General features: G+C 39.1%; 2 long non-coding RNA genes across 3 annotated transcripts; one reads left to right on the top strand and one right to left on the bottom strand.

Moving 5' to 3' along the window:
• The first annotated feature begins 14,676 nt into the window (after window positions 1-14,676).
• LOC113024400 (uncharacterized) lies at window positions 14,677-16,689 on the top strand. The gene is made up of 2 exons (XR_003272654.1): window positions 14,677-15,310; window positions 16,107-16,689. It is a non-coding gene; the product is annotated as an uncharacterized LOC113024400 (long non-coding RNA).
• Window positions 16,690-16,753: 64 nt separating this feature from the next.
• Window positions 16,754-18,668, bottom strand: LOC113024399 (uncharacterized). 2 transcript variants are annotated; one of them, XR_003272653.1, is made up of 4 exons: window positions 18,401-18,668; window positions 17,836-18,014; window positions 17,533-17,614; window positions 16,754-16,998 (listed from the first exon to the last, which is right to left on the bottom strand). It is a non-coding gene; the product is annotated as an uncharacterized LOC113024399 (long non-coding RNA). The 2 variants fall into 2 exon arrangements; XR_003272652.1 differs by having other exon boundaries at window positions 17,836-17,976.
• Window positions 18,669-22,436: the final 3,768 nt, after the last annotated feature.

The raw sequence follows: 22,436 nt of genomic DNA, 5'->3' as shown, positions 1-22,436 counted from the left end.
AATAAAGTCTTTAGAATTCACAGCTGAGAAGGCTGACACTGAGGTCATGGCAGTCATTTGATAAGATTGTGATTAGCTAGATAAATTACAAAAATATATATTTTCTCCAATACTAGAAACTCTTTTCCGGAAGAGAAATGCAATTTCATTACATTTTTTTTCTTTAAAGAAATTCATTTGGTACAGTTTTGGAGGGATTAAGTATAGGTAAAAATAGAAAACCATTATTAGACTGATTAATGTTAATCAGTTAGAGAGATGTAGGATTGTATGGCTATTTTATTATTATAAAAATTAAGTGTCTTTTTATAGATTTCAAAGCTATTTTCTCTTTTCTCAAGTGTGTGACTAACAGTGTTGGTCAAGTTACTTGAAAAAAGTAATCAGTAACTAATTACTGATTACTTCCCCAAAAAAGTAATCTGTTACTTTACTGATTGCTTATTTTCAAAAGTAATTAATTACTTAGTTACTTTTAAAAACATGATTTACAACCTGAATAGGTGATAAAGCGATAGATCTTTCAGCCCAATTCTACTTTTTCTACATAATCCATCATACAAAATGTAATCAAATGGAAAAGTCTCTTTTTTTAACTTGTTTTATTAATTTTAATCTTTTAACTTTATGCATCAAGCAAAAATTTAATTATCTGCAACATTCTCTGACTTGAATAAATTAGTTTAACATTTAAACTTATTTTGTGCACATTCCAGCACATAAAATAAAATAATTTTTTTTGTGTTTACACTCACTCTTTCAAATAGATGCAAGTAAAACACAGCAGAAAATAAATAAAGTCAAAGACTCAGCGGTCCTGTTGCTCTATTTTCACCCGTAAAGCAGGAGTGGGGTAGGCGGAGGTTTACCCTGGTGTAGTGATGGCCAAATGAAGCTTTCCGAAGCACTGAAGCTTGTATTGAAAAACGGTTCATTACTCGAAGCTTTTCAACACAGTCCTCTCCGGTGACATCTGGTGGTGAAAATTTTGAAGAGCAGCTTGAATCTGCAAAATAAAACGGACTGCTCAATTATCACTGCTCACTCAAGAGTGGAGTTCTCTCTGATATTGGGCCACCGTTCCGTTGCTTTGAACATGTAATTGGTTTTGTTTTCTCGATTGGGGGGCTGAAAAAAATGTAATGCGTATCTGCGTAATACATTTTGATCAATAAACTTTCCCTATTTAAACATGCACTATGGTGTGGCCTTTCTTTGCTCATAACTCCTTGATGTTGGTAAATACAATAAGTGAGCAATATATATAATATACATATGATAATGCACAGCACATTATGGAGTATGCCCCTGCTGTGAAGTCCTGCCTCCATCTATCACTGGACAGCTGGACAGGTTCATACAAAATATTAGATTAGGCCAATTCCTATACATATTTTTGACCTAGGGGTGGGATTGATTGTGAACTGGAAAGGGAAAATGCTTAGGGGGCTGAGTACGGCTGCATCGTCACTGATTTGTAGAATCCTTTTGATTCGATACAGGATCCGATTCAATTTGATTGGAATCTGGAAAGTTTTGCCTCAGTCAGAAATATTACAATTCTGATCATTTAACAGTATATATCCATAATTTCGTATCTATTAAAAGAAAGCTGACACATGTGAGACTTAATTAGAGATGTAAACAGAGAGTTATGAAGAAGCCAGCGGGAAAAAAAAGAGGCAAACACAGCGCGGACCCGACGACACACCAAAATCTGATTCTGACGCGTCGGGTCCGCGCTCTGTGTTTACGTTTGTATGCAGAATCCGTAAACCTGCTCGCAGTTACTGTTTTAGCTGCATGGTGTTTGACGACATTTTGTGAGGTTTAACCTGAGATGCTGGCGTTTCAGGCATAATAACGTTAATTTACAAATCGACACAGGATTGTAATGAATCAATATCACTTTATTCAATTTACCATGGATTGTAATCAGAAAAGTGATAATCAAAACCCACCCCTAATCAAGAACTTGCAAAGTAAAAACATGATCAATGTAAGGTAGCCCTTTTGTTATTTACATTTAAAAAGAGGATTAGTGTTACTGTGCGCTGGCTGAGTCTGTTTCTTTTCTTAGAAATAGTTTCTCCTGCCCTGGAGAAAATCCACTTGCATGGAACAGAAGAGGCTGTGGAGTGCAGGAACCGCACTGCAAGCTGGTAGATATGCAGGTATTCCTGGGTCCTGCAGACTATCACCTAAAAACAATAAACAAAACGATTTTCTAAACTGTAGCAATGTAATGTACGTATAGTGTCAAATACATTTTTGTAGTCTTCATTAGCTTTAATTCACATGGAAGTGTTCCTAAAGTCATATGCTGTAATGATATTTACATTATGAAAACATGATTTTGGACATTTCAAGTTTTTCACTTCGGCAGATAAAATGAATTGAGCAAAATCAACTCAAAATATTTCCACACGCCATAACGTCCTCTCTTCCTCGCTGGCTCCATATCTGTCAGTGGAATGATCACCTCGTCGCTATCTGTCACCATCAACACACTCCACGAATCCCGTGGATGATTCACTTCCTTATATCCGTTTGAATCAGGTACCGAAGCAGTTACGTGCGTAATGAAGCTTCGGACGTCACTGGTCACGTGACTTTTGCCAAACGAAGCAAGCCTCGACACAGTGCTTCTGAACCAGTGTGTTGTTTTTTTCGACACACGCTCCGGAGCGTCAGCTTCAAGCGGGCCATCACTACCCTGGTGCAGGTGTGCCGCGGTCAGTGGAAGAATCCGCGAGTTTCTCTGTGAATTTCCCATTACGTCGTAGCTACTCGGTGCTTGCTTAGAAGTTTTGGGGGTTTTTTCGCTGTAAAAAGAAGTTTTCTTCCCACGCACAACGGACAATAATGTTTTTGTCACTTTTTATGGAATCAAACTCAAAGTAAGGTCAGTACTTCCACGCTTTAAACGCTGCACGCTCATACTCTCTCCCACAATTGATATGTGATCCATTGTTGATCTGCACACAGCTGTTGTCACTAACGGCGCACTCGCGTCCGTCACTGTCGTGAGAGATTCTCGCAAAAAATCACGGTTTTAGTAACGCAGTAATTACCGTTTTTGCAACAGTAATCCCTTACTTTACTCGTTACTTGAAAAAAGTAATCAGATTACAGTAACGCGTTACAAGTAACATGTTACTGCCCATCTCTGGTGACTAATTATTTGTACATCGTTACCTTGTCGCTGTTTTTCTCCAGGAAGCTTTACGTGGAACGTGCATTTATAGTTCTAACAGGAGCAATATGATCAGTAATGTGAGAAATTTTCCAGCTTTTTATCACATGATGACAGAACTGATGATATGTACTTTGAAAATTCGCTGATAAATGTATTGGCTGTGCTGGCATTGATCTAATGCTTGTTAATGGTTTAGTTGGTGTTTATTTTGACACTTGAACAGAATATTTTGTTGTGATAAATGTCAAAAATTATTCAGTTATTTAGACATACAAAAAAAAGAAGGTAGAAGCAAAGTAAAACAGGTAGACAGCAAATGTTCAGCAGTTGAAGAGATTGCATCGCTCAGCAATGATGACAGTCAATGAGCAAAAGAAGTATCAGTCTCTAGGTCTGCATGATTGGGGCTTTAGCATGATGGTCTAAAACCAGTCTCTATGTGACTGGGATTTTATTAATTCTACATTGTTGCCATGATTGTCACACGTCTAAAATGCAGACGATAATACCACTTTTGTTTTGAAGGTTACAGCAAGGAATAACTTGGCTTAGGATGAAAATTTGAAAAAAAAAATCACTGATTGTGTGTAAGAGACAAATGTAGCTAAAGCCTGTCTAGCAGCAAGTCTTGTAACAAAATAAGCAGCTATCTTGAAACAAGACCAGATTATCTAAATAACGGAGATGGAGGCATAATTGTAATTTTCATGGTCACTAACAGATGAAAACTTCACAGTAACATAAATCATGCTGAATAAAAACTCTTCAAAAAAGTCTGGACAAAAAGACAAAAAACTCTTTTTTTTTTTCCTCATCAAGATATAGTTGTACAATACATGTGCACTGTTTCCCAACTGTTCAGCTGCATTACGAGCTCGATGCAAGGTGGACACCATCCTGCTCAGACCACACGAGCACTGGAACAAATCCAGTGTCGAATGTGAATCTCCACTGTTTGCATGTGTAATTGCAACATCATGATGGACAATATCCTAAAAAGTAGCCAAACTGGGTTGGCAGGTTCGAATCTTCAGCCAGTGCTAGTGACTTTGGTTAGCCGGCTGGATCCATCAACTGTATGGATGCATTAGACAGGCACAGATATCTGCTAAGCAATGCTTAGGAACATTCAAATACAGCGTCTTCCTGAGTAGGTTGTCAGCATTAATGACACAGTGAACCATGTTTAAAAAAAAAAAAACTTTCAAAAAGCACCAATGCCACAAACACAGTTGAAAAGATGCAGTTTAGAGACTCGAATGAGCAGAAATATTACTCAGCCAGCTCTATCAGCCAGCTCTCTGTAAAACCACCCATACATAATAATTGGTGCATTTAAGCATTAATACAATAGGAATTGGTACTTATAAAAATACATTTCTCCCTCTACAGCAGTCCCAGCAGGGAAAGTGCCATTTATTATTATGTGTCATTTATTTTTTCTGTATAGGTGGGCATTTTAACACTGGGTCTTTGGGGATTCACTCACTTTTGGAGCCAGCCTCAGGTAGACATTTGAGGAACTGCAGTTTTTTGCCATTTAAGCTTCATTCTTCTTCTTCCCAGGAGTTTGCTGCTTGCTGGAGAAACTGGGGCGAAAAATAACCTGACTCTGTCCAAATCACCACTTTTTAATTTGTATTTTATCTTTCTTTTTTTATTTGCCATAATATGCATAAAATCGTAAAAATGTTTATTTGTGTTTACTCAGTTAAAAAAAAGAGACTGTAAACAGCTCCTAACTTCTTGAATCACTATCTATACTTAAAAAATGTTTACAAAAATGGATTGATAGATTCATTTGTGACTCCTCACTGTTGTTTAGTTCTGATAGAGTTAAAGGGAGTGCTTTGAAATCACTTATGCAAGAAAAAAAAGAAAGGAAATCATTCCCAGGCGTGACCCATTTCATTTTAACGCCTGCTTGGCTACACTTTCCTACATTGTGATATTTTTTTCTTTTTAAACCAGGTTTCAAGGCATAAAGAGCAGGAAACTGTAAGGAATGAGTAACCAAGCTGTGGCCCATGTCATGCTGTCTCGCCTTAGCGGATTGTAATGAGAACTATGCCCCTGCATCATAATCACCGGTGACCCTCACGCTAAGACTTGATTGGCTCCTCTGTGACCTCCTGGGCGTCCTCTGAGCAAGGTCCTGACTGTCCACTGGTTCGGACCTGACCAGAATATTCATGAATGTGTATGTATGGAGGCTTATATTGGTTTGTCTAAATAACCCATGCTGCTGCTGCCAGGGGAGAAGACCAGGTCGAAGTGTTGGGTTTCTGATGGATGTGTTCAGCTTCTGCGTGTATGTGTGTGTGGTTTGGTTTCTCGCCTAAACCATCAATGAGTTGATAAACTAATTTGGCTTGGATTTGTCTTACCTGCCAATACTGCGAACGCGCTTCAAGAATCGATGAATAGAGGTTCAGGCACGACTCTTTCAGAGTGAACCTGCTTCCTCCGTGATGCTGCTGTATAATGACATCACGCTGCTGAGGGGATTCGTGTAAACGGAACCATATGGCTGTGAGCACCTCTGCTTTCTGTCAACCTGTTATTGCTCCCCACTACTCATCTAATGTGCACATGCTTAGATGTTCTGCCATTGTTGTGAATGTTAGCAAAGCGACTATAGCTCATACGGTAATATCACACCACCTGTCGGGAAGGTTAATTGTTCCGTGGGAAACTCTCAGAGCTCATTTTATTCACTCTGTTGGCTTTTTAATATGTATCTGTTTATTGGCTGAATGAAGAAACTCGTGGTATTTAGATTTTGTAATAGCATGAAATAGCAGGGGATTCATGATGAAATAATTGTGTATGTATGTGTTCCCGTATATCAGTGTGTACTTTTAATGCTCATTAAAATATTCATTATTATTTCTATTTGAATATCGTTTACGATCATAAAGCTTCTGGTTGTTTCGTCTCTTCTCCTAAAAGCGGTAGACGCATTATTCATGTTTTCCGAGGTTACACACAGCACCAAAATTCCCACAGCCATCACTGCATTTGTTTTGCTGAGAGGAATACAAATGTGCTGTGTCTGGCACCCACAGAGATGCTCTGAACCACAGTAGGAATCACACATCCAAACTACATTTGAATTTGCAAGTCTCTCTTCAGGCTGGAAACAACACCTCTGGGTCATTTCTCTATGAAACTTTTTTTGATGGGCACGGAGGATTGGAGTTATGTTTTTGACAACTACAAACGCTACACCAACCTATCCTGTCATCTTTGACATATAATTTATTATTTACATTTATTAAAATGAAGACATCAATATGTGGTGTCTTAAAGTGGTTACTGTAGTGTCTTGACCAGCATCAGAGGGACTTTAGCACAGTTGCCTCATGGAGAACATCTTATCTATCTCACACTTTTACCCCGGTGTGGGATATGTCCTATAAGTTAAAGCTGCAATTTAGATTGTCTTTTTTTAACAATAAATCAATATTAAAAATTAGACTGCAGGAAGCTGTGACCAGACAGTAAAGTTCAGCTTAACTCCATGTGTCGCTTTAGATGCTTTTTGTTCAGTTTTGTGGATATTCAGGTTTTCATAGGCCTCTATGCAAACCTATGAGTAGCTAGGTATACCTCATCATTCCACTGAATGAGTGCCTTATAAAAACACTAATACATTTCTTGTTGTGGAGCAATTTTGACTCACTCGTTTTTACAGCGCTGCTTCCATTCACTGAGGTTTGCATCCATTTATTTACACACAGCTCTCTTAAAGTCCCACCGCTGGTGTGCTTGGGATCATTGTCCTCTTGCATGAATCAGTTTTGACCGTTTGGCTGTCAGACACACGGCCTCACATTTGACTCGAAAATACTTTAATATTCAGAGGTTTCATGGTCAACTCAATGACTGCAAGGTGCCCAGGTCTGGTAACTGCCATCACCCGTCCACCACCGTGCCTAATAGTTGGTATGCGTATAACATTGTTTATTATGACCACACATCCCCACTTTAGTCCTGTCTGTCTAAAAGACATTGTTCCAGAAGTCTTTTCCAGTGTTGTGTTCTTGTTTTTTGCAAACCTAACCCAGGCTGTCATGTTCTTCTTAGAGAGAAGAACATGGCCTGGATACGGCAACAAACAAGCCATATGTACAGTCTTTATCTAACTGTACTGTCATGAACTTACTGACTGGCAACATTTCTGCTTTGACAAAGGTGCTCACACTGCTCAATTAATCAGTTCCATTTGATTTGCAGCACCTGGTTGGTTCTTGCCCTCTTAATTCTTATGGAGGCTTTTTCTGTATGTTTAAATTAATCTTCAACAGGTGGCATGAGTGGAAAAACCACACAGACAAGGCTAGCAAACAGCTGATGAGGGAAGTGTGGCATTGCGGAGTTGTCCTGTCCTTCAGTAAGTGGAGACAAAAACAAAAAAGAGTGAGAGAGAGCTAAGAAGCGGAAGAAATGTGAAAGATTTCTGAAGTGGACAGTGAGCTGTGGACAAATGAATGTTAATATTACTCACTGCATGCCGGAAGTGTGAATAGTATACACACCATAACAACAGTATCATGAGTATGTGCAGATTGTGTCCAAAAAGAGTCAGTTGGTGTATCTGCCAACAGAACGCAAAACTTTCCAGATGTAACCTCTCATTTTTTAGTGAGCGGCCACTCTTCATACCTGCTACCACTGTTTCAGGTTCACAGTTCAGCACCTGCAGCTTATGTTACCTGCAGTTGCATCAGATGTCAGCCTTGGTCATTTGAATCATGATACATGGATATAAAAATGTGTAGTATATGTTATAAAAATCTCTGCTAAGCTAATGGTCGCCTTGTTTTATTTTTAATTCTTTTCTGACAGATAACAGGCACATTAGGGCTTTGTCAGCAGGCAATATGCACTGATGTCAAAAGCAGAAATGCTTCTTTCACTAACTGCAATAAACACAAGCCTGGCTGATATTCTCATACGTCATTAACTTTTGGTTATGTCTATTGTACATATAATTTGTGCCTTAGCGGCTGGATTCAGGCATGAGTTATGGTTAAAGGCACATCACATTATCTCGGCTAAATCTAAGTGAGATGGATTGAGGGAAAGAAGGTGCAGCGATGAGAAATCCTGGAACTTTCCATTTGGTGTCGCTGGGATCTGTGACTTTGACAGCTGTGCCTTCCAGTGGCTGAAAAAAAAAACTGTTTAAATGCAAAACTTAATCCTAACAGGAAGCCTGTCTTTCCTCTGTCAAGTCTGTGGCAAGCTGATTTTAACACACGAGATAATCAACGCGATTTGTATTTTCTTCCATATATTTGTGTAAATTTTGTGTTTGCAGTATATTGAAATCTGGTTGGGTGTCACTAAAGGGTGCATACATACAGAATATCATGCATCGCTCGCTCAATTTTCTCAACGCCTCAAATGCAAATGAGCCCATTTGATGTAGTGGTTGTTCAAAAGATATTGTAGAGGCAAGGAGATTGGTTACCGAGGTTGATAATTAAAAATGGGAGACTCTTCCCTCGCCTTCCTGTGTTTATAAGCAAGTGAACAAAATTCTCCTCAGAAATTATCTGAGTTGGCAGACGGACAGATGAATACGTCTGGTAGTTAAAAGGAAAAGCAGCCTCGCACTGTTTCAATATGTGTCAGAACAAGATGGTAGCTTTCTGCAAGCCTCCATTACAAGGCTTTACTAATCCAAACATGCAAATCTGTGTCTAAAAAGCGCTTTATGCATAATCCTAACACAATTTCTATGGTATTAAGATGGGGCAACAAGAAAAAGACTGGTTGCCAATACAGTATCAGTATGTCAGCTCTTTATTGAGCCGTACTGTAGCACAGAGCTAAGCAAACTGCAGCAGAAAGCACACAGGAAAGCATGCATCACGATTTTCAAAATACTGCTGTACTGGAGAAGCACACAAAACAAAAAGTAATATTTCATTCTTGCAGTGATTTGAGTCTTTATCACGGTGAGCACTCATCGGCTGGCACACAGAGTCGTGGTTAATAAGTTCAAGAAATCAGCAAGGAATTTCACATTGATTTTCCACTTGAACTGTGTCCGTGTAGCTGATTATTTTCTAACAGCAGTGGGTTTGATTGCAGGGATCAACATCACATTGCCCAATACTTCAGTCCTCTTTAACAAACACGCAGGAGCCTTGATTTAACCAAAGAACGCTTCGAGCTTAATTCATGATTAAAGACCGAGTCTCTAAAGTAAGGAGAGGCTTGCCAAGTTCATTTATATGGCACAAATTCCTTCTATAAAAGGCACTTATGTGACTGATATAATGCATTAAAAGGAAACTGCGGGGAATGAGTAAGATGCAAACCACCGCCAGCTTCACCTGTTCTGACATTTCTGAATGTGCACAGTTTGGAAATAGGTGTCTCTGAATGAATGCTCTCGAATTCCCTTTTAATGGCGGCTTGAATCCCTCACATGACAATGTGTTATTATGCAGCTAATTTGCATCAGCAACTCACTTTCACTGGTAATATTCAGCGACAATGCAGGATGCAGTGTGGCATTCACACACTCTAAGGGAAAACTAAAGGCATCGTGAAATAATGGGTGGTAAAAGAAGGTGCTTACATTACAGGCTGAGATTTACATCCTGTCTCCTAACCATGAGCTTCCGTCAGCTATAGTTGTTTTGCCTGGCATTAGATCACACTGGTTTCTCTAACAATAATTAAATAAATAATCATAGCAATAAATACACAGTTGTTCTCACAGCTGCATTTAAAATGATAAATATGACATTCACTTTTTGTTTTGGTTTCAAGTGTTATTTTCAGCTTCTTTAAATATGTGAATGTCATTCAACTCCAGTGATGGCCATAAATCCCTCATCCTTGCTCCAGGGGACACTGTGTCGGGAAACGGTTACTATATTAACGTCTCTAAATCAAAACTGTATTCACGCTGCTTATGATTTTCCCTCAGACACGCCGCGAGTGTTTAAATAAATCACGTGAGTTTAAAATATTACTGTGAGGCTACGAGACTTACAAGAAGTTCTGCGGTGACTCTGAGACAGATTTACTCACGAATGGTGACATTTCCAAAGAGTGATGCAAGCTGACACAGCCACCCTGCCCTTTCCTGCGCGATTCAGCTCGATTTGTTACAATTATAATTCACTGTCCAGAGAGCGGGGCAGAGTGGGACGTGCGTGTGCACGTGTGTCGTGAAGTACAAATGCCACCACGGTACGAACAGACCGGTTACAATATGTTAGGATGAATACCTCGCAGCGCACACCGCAGACAACAGTTCATTACTGCCTGATTACCATATGCTTGTGAGACCGCGGGTTCAAACCTGGTTCAGATCTAGCCGGTGATTCATGTCCGACCTGATTTCACTCTGCTGTGCGCTGTTTACAGCAACAATGGAAGGTGTTTTCAATCAGTGACACAAAACGTCTTTAAATCTCGCTAATTGCGCGGGATGATGAAAATCACATTTCCTCTGCACTGGCCTGTTTGGGGGGTGGTGGACCAGATTCAAAGCTGGTGAAAGGATACGTGCCAGCTGGTAGCAGGTGATGTCAAATCGAGTAAGTCCTTTCGGTTAGAAAGACAAGAGAGGGAGCAAGGCCATCTGTGCCTGTGGAGATTTAGAAGGAAACGAACAGAGGTTTATAAATCTGACTTTGTATTGTATTATGGGACATATTACTGTAGACCAATCTGGGTATTAGGAAAGTAGTAGTCATGGTTAGGGTTGGAGTAAGTCTCCATGAATGCAAGCCAGTGTTCTTTTCGTTAGAAGTGTGTGTGTGTGTGTGTGTGTGTGTGTGTGTGTGTGTGTGTGTGTGTGTGTGTGTGTGTGTGTGTGTGTGTGTGTGTCCCATGTATTCGTTAACTAGCAGTGATTCAAAGCCTACACAGACACGATACGGAGGCTAAAAGATTAACAGCGTGTCACTGTCACATGATTCAAATTTCTCTGCATTATGAATGTAAGGATGAGTTTAAAAATACACAAGGCTGTGAATTATGCAGCCATGCTCTGTGGTTGTGCAGCTTCGAGTCAAAAAGCCTCTCAGTGAGTAATGTGGCAAATGTGACTGAGGAGAGCACCAGGCTGGAGGTGAAACATGTGACATGAAACAACATTCACGTTCTGTTCAAGTGCTCCAAAAATCTTTGGCACAGTTTATTTCATAGCAAGGGGGGGGGCAATTAGTTTAAGAGCAGTGGAATAATTAGGCGGAGAGAATATACCACCCGTGGAGAGTGTAAATAAGGCAATTTATTTGCTATCATGAGGCTGGATTCTTGTGCGCTAAACTCCCCAAAACTCCAGCATGCGATAGCATACTTTAATGAGCACTATCCTTTTGCTTTTTTTTCTTTACACCCTCTGCAAATGGATTGTTCTTAGACTAATTCTTGATAACTGATTTTTAGCTAAAAGCTCAACATACTTTGTGGGGTGTGTCTTAAACAATGCCTTTTCTATTCACCACAATCATACATATATATATTACTCAAAAATATCTCATTTTGATTCATTATGGGATGCTGCCTGAAATTCTCATTGTCAAATGAGGCAAACAGTATTGTGTGTGTGGAAGAGAGAGAGAGGCGCTGGGTGCATGTGTGTATGCTGCCACCTAGTGACAGCACTCAGAACAACGAGAGCAGATGAGTCATTCTTGCAGCCCGGACCGACTGCCTTTCCTCGGTGCTGATGCAGAGGGACCCGGGTTAGGTCATAAATTAGTCTCTTTTAACATTCACAGCTGATGGAAGGCAATCTCAAGGTGTGTGAAGATGAGGTTGAAAGGATGTGTAGACGGTGAGCACAGAGCGGGGAAAGCTGGGGAGGGGAGGTGGCAGCGGTGATGGTGACAGAAGGAGTGAAACATGGATATGTGGCTCTGTGAAGCAAGAATAAGAAGGCGTGAGCCAGTAGAGCAGGGCCGTGGACAGCTAACCATTCAGAGCAACAAAAAAAGGAGCTGTCATTGACAGTTCTGCAGTGTTATTTCTGGAAGGAAAGAAAGAAAAACATTTAACCAAGAAGTTTATTTTCAGTGGCTTTTTCTGGAAGTTTATAATTAGACGTCAGAGCTTTTTTTTTTTTTTTTTTTTTTTTTAAAGGAACACTGAAAGCATTTCTCAAGACCAAGAGGCTGTAAAAAGCACCTATCTCTTTCCCCCCTCTATAACCTTGAAGAGCAGCATATGTTTTTAAGAGGTCACTGATAACAGGATTGTTTATGTCTTACAGACTTTTGTCTTCCCAAAGATCAAACTCTGCATAATTTAATATTCACCATCGTGTTTAGAGTACATTTATGTTGACAAAATTGACATTCAAAGCCGCTTTTGGCGCTGTTTAAGCGTACTGTGATTTAATCATGTCCCGAAGCCCCTACGTGCTAAATTAAGTCCCGGCAAAAGCAAATGTGTGTATTGAGGATTAAAGAAACGAAACGGCATAACATAGACGGATTTCCACTCAGAGGAGGCGTTAAAAATCTAGCAATAGAGGAGCAAAAAAGAAAAAAATACCCAGTGTGGAAACAGTTACCTTGAACATTCCGCTGAAAGGAAATGTCACAGGTGTTTATCCATTCGCTGAACTCCTCTCTTCCATAACCTCCAGCGAAATTGCCATAAGACCTCTAAATGACTGTAGACTGTAGTCAATTTCCAGACCCAAAGCCCCATGAAGTCAAGTAATACCACAGGCCAGTCCAGCATGAAAAGTATTAAGGCAGGCGCTGAATTCATGTGAGGATAAATAGCCTTCCCTCCACTGTGTGAGTTAATCTTTTTAATTGTGTGTCTTTTGTTGATAAATGGGCTTTTTTTGCATCCTTCATTTGGTAATACGAGAATAAATATGCATGTTAGGCCAATTTCCTTCTCACTCTGTGTTCAATCACAACTTGAGACATGGCATTCCATCCCATAATTACCACGTGACAGGTAATTTTAGTCAAGTAAAGCCTGGCTGTATTGATATTTTATTAAAAAAACTGCTGTAAAGGGATGATGTATGCGGTTTAAAAACTGTCATTAATTACAGTCTGACATCGACCTTTATGTCCTTTTTCGCATCCTACCAAAATGCTGTCATCAATTTCAGTGAAATATAGAGTCACAATAAGTATGCATTAAATGGCTTAAAGAGGCCATACGTTTAAATTCTCCCCCTGTCTAGCACATCGCTCTCCTCCCTGGAGTCACTCTCAGAAAATTACACCATTACAACATTTTTAACTAAGCAGCCTCGGGCCACCGAGCCACTTGACACATCCTCATCCGTCTCTCTCCCTCAGATGTCGTCCACATCATAAACTCTGGCAGTCTGCACAAACACGCGCCGAGGAAACGCGTCGTGAAGGAGCGGTGACATTGACGGAGTGAGAGTGCGGCCACAGTGCGATGTAACAGCACGCTGCCACTTATGAAAACACCTACTACACACTGTCAGCAACTTAACCTTCTATCACCTGAATCCCCCGCTGGAGGATTAAATGTGGCAGATGTAGGACGAGAGGAGGGGGATCAGGGGAAGGGAGTGACAGAGGTGAGGTGGAAGGTAGGAGTGACTTCATAAGTTTTGGGAGAAAAACAGCTGAAAGGGGGAAAAGAAGGGAAACCGAGCAAAGGTTATACATGAGAAGAATGAGAAAAGGTGGAAGAAGAATTGAAATAAGGCACTTGTTTATATGTGATGCCAAGCAATGGTGCCTGATGTCCACATTATATATATATATATATGCCTTTGTAGCTGAGAAAATGTGGGGGACACCAACAATATCTAAAGCACATTTTGTGCCAGTTCTTCCCATATTAAGATTATTTTTATATATAAGTATACTGGTAATAAATGTGAGTAATTAATGAATGCATTTCTGATGAAAATCACCATAAATAGCAAATTAATTCATCATCTGTACTGCTTGGTAAACATCTGGACTGCAATCCTTAAAAAAAGCAAATGTAAAAATTTGTTCAGTACATCTGTTTGTTATGTGATAAAATCATCATATCATTATTCACCAGAGTCTCAGTGCATATTTAAGGCTTTAAATTTCATTATTATCCTTCGCTTATATAAATTGGATCTGTGATGCTGTAATTGGGATTCATCATCTGGAGATGATTAATATATGTTGTCAGGCCACGAAGAATGAATGCAGTTCTGAAGGCAATGGGCTCCAACCTAGTATTAGGTATACACCTTGCTGAGACTAGGTTGGTATGGAACTCCAAAGTGTTCAAAATTAAATAAATAAATAGGTCAAGATGAAATAAATAACTATGTGAATAAATAAGACACAGATATGTAATGTGAGAATGATATTGTGAAATAATGGAACACATTTTGAAAAAAATGCTCATTATTGTGAAATATATTGCATTCTGCTATATAAATTTACTTATTATTGTGAAATATTATTTCATGGTCATTATTTTTCACAATAACAGAGATTATTCCTGAGGCATTTTATTTATTTCCAGCCGTTTTTAGTCCAAAATGACCTTTTTTCAAAGTCAGTCTTTATTTCAAAATCCCGTTTTCCCCGATGGTCTATTTATTTCATAATGCGACTTTTCAGCAGAATGACTTTGTCTGTCAATCAATGTAAGTGGGCTGGACCTTTGCACCTATTGGCTTATCGTTTACCATCGACTAGTTTTCCTGGATACCGGCTCCGCGGACGGCTACTGCAGCTAGCAACAGCGTGCTAGGTCAAAAGTCACGGAGGATGGCGGACTGGTGTGAACTTCAGCCAGTTTTGCTCATTTAAGCAAATCAGATAGAGAGGGATCATTTACCTGTAGATACTGTTTTGAGTCGTTTAGATGTTTCTGAAATGCTTGGGATGATAATTGCTCTTCAAGATGTTCGCATCGATGACAGCATTGTCAAAGGTTTAAGATCAATTCAGCACCGTGTTCGTTTGGAATACGCCGAGGAAGAACAGTCTTCAAATGTTGGCCGTCCACGTCTAGAAATCCCGGTGCAGCACTCAGGACTTTAGTGCTGTCCGGGATAACCGTCGGGGTAATTGCCGATACATTTTCTGTGTCTCCGAGCACAATTAGGAGGAAAATGACGGAGGATGGTCTAAGGTAAGTTTATGCTGTAATTGAGCACCTGTGTGATTCTGTACACAGCATTGTTTAGGTGTTGACCTTAATTATGACGTTTGACAATGAATTATTATCGCTTACTTTTTTTTGTTACTGTCTAAACTAAGTGGGGCAGCTACGGCTAAAGCTATCGGCGCCATCTCGGCGTTGAGACACGTTTAGCAGTGTTAGCTGTTAGTGTGTTAACTCGGAGACTGGGGTCAGTGGAGCCTGTAGGAACCTTTTACACAGAGAGTAGACCCACCAGCTTTCCACAGTCTACTTACTTATCACATCTTGTTAGACAACAGGGTCATTAGTGCTTTAAATAGTACATAGTTGAATGTTTCATTGCTGTTTGCAGTTGATTGTTCTCTGATAACGCATAACAAGGTTGATGTTAAATAGCGAGTTTATTGAAATGGTTTTGTCTATTTCAGCAGCATTATAGATATCATACTTTCTCTGGTGTCTTCGGTAAAGCTAAAACAAGAATACATTTACATCCTTGGTTCTTTCAGCATTAATTGGAAAACTTTGAGATTTGCTGTGCGCCTCCCAAGCCATTCTCTTTTATCCCACCTGTCAGGTATAGATGGCAATACTTTAAACAAAGTTAAATTTGTTATACCTGAAGAGAACCAATCCTGACCTAGAATGGGTGAATGAATAATTAGTTGGTAGCCAATGCCTAAGCAACTCACATAGGCCCTGGCAGACTCAATAAGTCCATCTAGGAACAGCTGCAGGAAACACCTCTTCAGTTTAGATTTAAAACATGTGCATGCTCTTTCAGGTTGATGAGGATTATGGTGTGGACTGGACAGGACAACATAATCGCTGCCCATCAAATGAGATCACCATTCCTGAGATTCAGCTCCCAGATGCACTGAATGAACAAGACCCTGCTGTGCTACCAATACTTCAAAATCACTTGTAGAAAGACATTATTACATTTAATCAGTTTCTATGTCAGGAGGATTTTTTTTTTTTTTAAATTTCTACAGCTTTGTAGCTAATACTGACTCAAAACAGCATAACCAATTTCATTTTCAATAAAACAGGATTTGTTTTATACAGCTGTCACTTTAATGATATTCATTTCTTGGTTGGATATACAGTACATGTCAACTCTGAGCAGATTTAATACAATGAACACAGTAGAGTAGTGTAACATCTTAATTCAAATAATTTTTTCTAGAAATTTTTTTTGTATCAGTAGCGAGTATAAACAAAACATATTGTGTAATTTATAATGTACAGTGAACAACTGATTTTGATATCTGAACTCTTCATCAGTTTATATTAAAAAAGCCATAAATGCACACCTGTACTCTGTATTTTTCACTGTCAAGTGTATTAAAAAGAACTAGAACTCACTAGATTGTCCGTTTCTTTGAACACCGAGTACAGTAATGTGATGCAAGAAAGAAGAAATGGTCTAATTTTACCATGTGGTTATGGAATCAATCGTAAACCAGACCAAAACCTGAGTCAGTAGAGTTGAGACACACCTGAATGTCCATTAGAAATGACTCATAGGTACAGTAGTGTGCAGGAAGACGTAGTACTTCAAAACCGGTGGAAGACTTTGGAAGATTGCTGTTGACCACTTCCACAGTCATTTCTCGGCAAGACTTCCCATCCTGTCCAAAACTTGATGAGGGCTTTTTGTTGTGCACAAGATGCTGCAACAGAAGATTGTTTTAAACTATAATGACATCCTATATTCATTATTTTGAATCTTTTATGGAGAAATACCATAAAAGATGACCACTTACATACAGGGCACCAGACATTTTTGCCCCACTCAAATTGCTGTTGTAGCTTTTATAGATATTTTTATGTTAACAAAGCTAAAAGTAGTCTACATACAATTCTAGTGCAACTGATAATGCCACCACTCTTATGTATTGCATGGAGCAAATAACAAAACAAAATTATACTATAGCGTAGAGCTGGGCGATAGAACGATAACGATATGTATTGCGAAATAACTTTTTCTCAATAGAAAAATTAAACTATTGCGATAGACCTCACCGCTCTTGTCCTTTTTATAAAAAAATAAATAAAAATAAATATCGTGATATGAAAAAATCTCATATCGCCCAGCTCTACTATAGTGTACTTTGTTAATGACCCAAGATCACTGGACTGTATGTAATTTACCAAAGTATAATCAGAGAAAACCAATGGCAAAATACCTATCGCAGCAGACTTACCATTTTCAATGAAGGACCGAAGGTAACCTGCCACTCTGCATTTATCCTCGAGAGCATTCCTCTTCTTCCTCATCTTCATCTTCTGTGGCAGGCCACAGTCTTTTTATAGCTTTACTTATCTTGTAGTCTTAAGAGCATCGGCAACATTAGGTGTATTTTTATTAAATGTAACCCAGCTGTTCAACTAACCCACGCATACAAAACAGTATATTGGTGTTTTGTGTCAACAATTAATGTTCATCCTTCATAAATTAACCAAATAGCTTTACTATTCAGATGTTAAAAGATGTGACCTGACCTTACCTCACAACAGGGAGCAGTCTCTGATTCCCTTGGTAAGAAAGGAGGAATGATGTCTGATCTTTCTGTCAGAAGCGGCCATACCATGGTTTCCTTAAGCCCTTTCCTCAGCTGCTTGACTTGACGACTTGTTTGTGTTATGACCTATAACGGTGAGACCAAACCAAAACTGAAGTTGGAGTCTGTAAAGTGACACACACTTTAAATGTTAAATATTTAAAGAACATCCACTGTACTAGTAAAAGCATTTTCAAATTATACCCACTTACAAAATCACTACGTTGAACTAAAATTGCTTTCTTTTCTTTCACATAGATTACTTGTCTTCCATATTAGCACAGAAGATAAGCCACTTTAAAACAGTCATGAATAACTATTACCTACAACAATGTAAATAGTAATACAGACATTAACCCAGAAGACAATTATTTTCTCTTACCTAATTTATAGAATTCTTTGCTATGATAAAAAACAGTATTAAAAAAAAATCTGTGACTAAACTGATTAAAAAGCTCATTTTTGCCAGACAGACAGACTAACCAAGCAATAATAACATATCGTTACTTACCCTGAACAGCGTTTCGTGGAGTGGAGCTAGCTGTGATAGCGTTAGCATTTGCTAACGTTAACACTGTGCGGTTGTGATGAGAACTTGGACCAGGGACCACTTCATCTCCAGTACACTGCTGCAATACGCAGACTGAGGTGAAGACGTTCAATCTAAGCGGTTAGCAAGTGCTCTGAGTAACTCAGAAACGGACTTGTTTCCTGCAGCCATGCCCTTCACAAGAATTGATACACCTGTAACGTTATTCGCGCCCAGTGTTTTGCGTTTGTCGGTGCCTTAAGTTTATTTTGAGCTGCATACTGCTGCCAGCTGCATAGGAGATGCATTGCACCATTAAACCTAAATCGACAATTCATGTGCTATTACTTATGTCTGAGTAAAGGAGCAACCAATCACACAACTGGCTCCGCCCTGTCTTTCTTGATTGACAGACAAAGTCATTCTGCTGAAAAGTCGCATTATGAAATAAATAGACCATCGGGAAAAACGGGATTTTGAAATAAAGACTGACTTTGAAAAAAGGTCATTTTGGAATATAAACGGCTGGAAATAAATAAAATGCCTCAGGAATAATCTCTGTTATTGTGAAAAATAATGACCATGAAATAATATTTCACAATAATAAGAAAATATATATAGCAGAATGTAATATGTTTCACAATAATGAGCATTGTTTTCAAAATGTGTTCCATTATTTCACAATATCATTCTCACATTACATATCTGTGTCTTATTTATTCACATAGTTATTTATTTCATCTTGACCTATTTATTTATTTAATTTTGAACACTTTGGAGTTCCATAGGTTGGAGCCCCTTGCCTTCAGAACTGCATTCATTCTTCGTGGCCTCCAACAAGGTGCTGAAAACATTCCTCAGAGATTTTAGTCCATATTGACATGATAGCATCACATAGTTGCTGCAGATTTGTCTGCTACACGTACACGATGCAAATGTCTGCACATGTGTGACTGTGGAGGCCATGCCTGGATTATCGGTTTACAGACCTCTGGGCACAAATGTTTGGTTTGGTTGTTTTTATGGTCAGGCTTTTCTTTTCTCAGTAGTCATACATCTCATACAAGTATGTGTAAACAGAATGGTTTTATAGAGACTTTTTATGGCGCACTTTAACTTACTGAAAAAAAGTGGTCAAGGCAGTGCACTGTTCCACTAAAATCTTTAAATTGTCAAATATGAAATGGAAAAAGTCTTTGTAAAGGAATAATAATATATCTCATTTAAGTTCACACACACACACACACGTTCTTGTCTCATCCCTGTCTCTACGTCCTCCTTTCCTTCCTTTCAGTGGTGCTTGCCAGTACCACTCCACTCCATCTGTTGTGCTTTTTCACAGTCCCACAACTGAATGAGTGCTTAAAAAATAATTGATGTGAGAGTAAATAGATTTGCCTTTTTTCATTTGTCAAAAATGTTTAAATTAAATTAAATAGACTAATGGATGGGACCCCAACTGTGGTAAGCCCCTGCAGATGTGTCCAGAATGATTAATCCAGCCCTGAGTACAGTGTTCAAGACACCAGTTTGAGATCCTCTGAGCCTTGCAACTTGGTGTGTTGTCCTCGGAGGATGGGTTCACTGTCGTTATTAAAGGATGAACATTACTCAGGTAGCCAGTGGTGTTTTAAATGATGCTCAGTTGGGCCCAAAGCATGCCCAGAAAATATCCCTTACACCATTACACCACAAGCAGCCTGGACCATTCATACAAGGCAGGATGGATCCATGTTTGCATGCTGGTTATGCCAAATTATGACCATACCATCTAAATGTCACAGGAGACATGAAGACTCATCAGACCAGGCAACATTTTTCCTGTCTTCTATTGTCCAGTGTTGTTTAGCCCATGTGAACTATAGCCTAATTGCCTGTTCTTAGCTGACAGGAGTGGCACAGGGTGTGGTCTTCTGCTGCTCTGTTGCATGATCAGAGATGCTTCTGCATACTTTGGTGTTAGCAAGTAGTTACTTAAGTTACTTTTGCCTTCCTACCAGCAGGGTAGGGAACAGTAACTCAGAGAACTGCTGCTCACAGGATATTTTTTCCTTTCTTTTTTTAGATGACTCTGTATAAAGTCTAGAGATGGTAGTGTGAGAAATTATCAGCAGATCAGCAGTTTCTGAAGTACTCGAACCATCTGACACCAACAACTATGGCACGTTTATTTAAATCGCCTTTCTTCCCCCATTGTGCTGCTCGGTTTGAACTTCAGCAGGTCATCCTGACCATGTCTACATGCCTAAATACACCGATTTGCTGCCATGTGATTGACTGATTAGGTATTCACATTAACTGCATCACTGGGGTGAAAATCTATTCATGCAATCAGGTTCTCATAGTGAACATATTCGTGCAAATTTTCACAAGACTACTTCCACTTTCTGTTTAGATCAAAGTGCTAAACCATTAACTAATTAACTAAACAGAATAAAATAGGTAGCCTTAAATAAAAAGTAAATGTCCATGTCAGCAGTGTTAGTTTTGTACAGTGCATAAAGGATGATGAATGTGTCTTTTCACAGTTGAAAGGCAGCTAATGGAGCAAGCAGACTTGTTAGACAAAAGGCCCTTTAACAAGGACACGAAAGACACATAAGGACACAGAAATGTGTCTGAATTAAGTCATCCTTCACCAGATGAACATCAAAGATTTAGACTGATGTTTGTTGTAAAGTTTATCTTTAAATTAGTTGCATCATCTTACTGTACATATTCAGGAGTTTGAGGATTTTCAATCTTGTCTTGTTGATAGCAAAGCATGCCATCAACTTCCAAGCCATGATATTGTCATGTATGTCTGAAGCAATAAATATACAGACAACAGATGGGTGACCAATGAGCCTTTTGATAATATTGATTAAGATTTTTTGGGGGGACAAAGTTTGGTTGCAAACAAGTGTGGTCTGCAGCAAAAAATCTTTAATCAGCTACTCTGTGACCGCAATCCTACATTTTCTGTGACTGTTTTGTGGTATAAGCCAATTTATGTTTAGTCAATTAAATGTTTTGAATGAAAACCAAGTGCACTTAGACTTCCACTTGTTCAGAGTTAAAATGCCAGTCTTCTCTACTAACAGCTAAAAGCCATACTTGAGAGGCAATTACAGAATTGGAACATGGATTTTGCTTTAAACAACCTTTAAAGCAGGGAAGTGTCTATGGCTGGGCAAGGGTGGACACTGCGCACTAGATGAAGTCTTGCCAACTAAGAAGCAAAATAATCTTTTTTATATGACCACTGGCCTGCAACCTGCATGATTTGGAAACGAGCAGTCATTTTCCCAGCAACTGCCATCAACCTCCAGTGGCCACCCACAACTAGTTGGGGAATGCTCATGATCGGAGGTTTCCAGATGGTTGCGGACCAGTCTTAGATTGTATGACTGTGACTGATTCGTTTGATCCTATATTATAACGACGATTTTCACATGTTCATGTGAGTGCTGAAGTCTCCAAGGAGCTATGGAGTCCTCAGGCAGAGCCCCTTCTAGGAAATTCACCAAAACACTCCAAGAAGGCCAGAAAAGGTCTGAAAAGCTGTTTGGCGTTTATGCACAGGCAAGAGTCTAAACCTTACCCTCCATGACTCAAAGTCATACAGAAGTGGCTCTCTCGCTGCTTCCGGGTCAGGAAACGGGGGACTCTTCTTTCATAACCACATTTTTGTTCTTGCCCTCCAAGACAATCCAAATACTCACCAAAAAATAAGATCTCAGTAAAATCTCTGCCCTAAATATTAAAAAACAATCCTAACTAAAAGCTTGATGGTCTGTTGATATGGAAAACATGATAATTCATGTATCTTTAAAAAATGACCACCAGAATGTTCTTCAATCTGGCAACCAAAATGATTTTCTTAATATTAAACTCTTATCAAGCTTTACAGTGATTTCTTTTTTTTATCCAAAAAACAAAAAAAACAAAAAACCCACCCACATATCTTCTTATGTATTAATATGTGGGACATTTGTGTTGCAGCAACGTGCTGCAACTGGATGTTATTGTTACTTTT

This window comes from Astatotilapia calliptera, chromosome 6 (assembly GCF_900246225.1).
Source record: "Astatotilapia calliptera chromosome 6, fAstCal1.2, whole genome shotgun sequence".
Taxonomy (NCBI): Eukaryota; Metazoa; Chordata; class Actinopteri; order Cichliformes; family Cichlidae; genus Astatotilapia; species Astatotilapia calliptera.
This window is presented reverse-complemented; position numbering and strand designations above follow the sequence as displayed.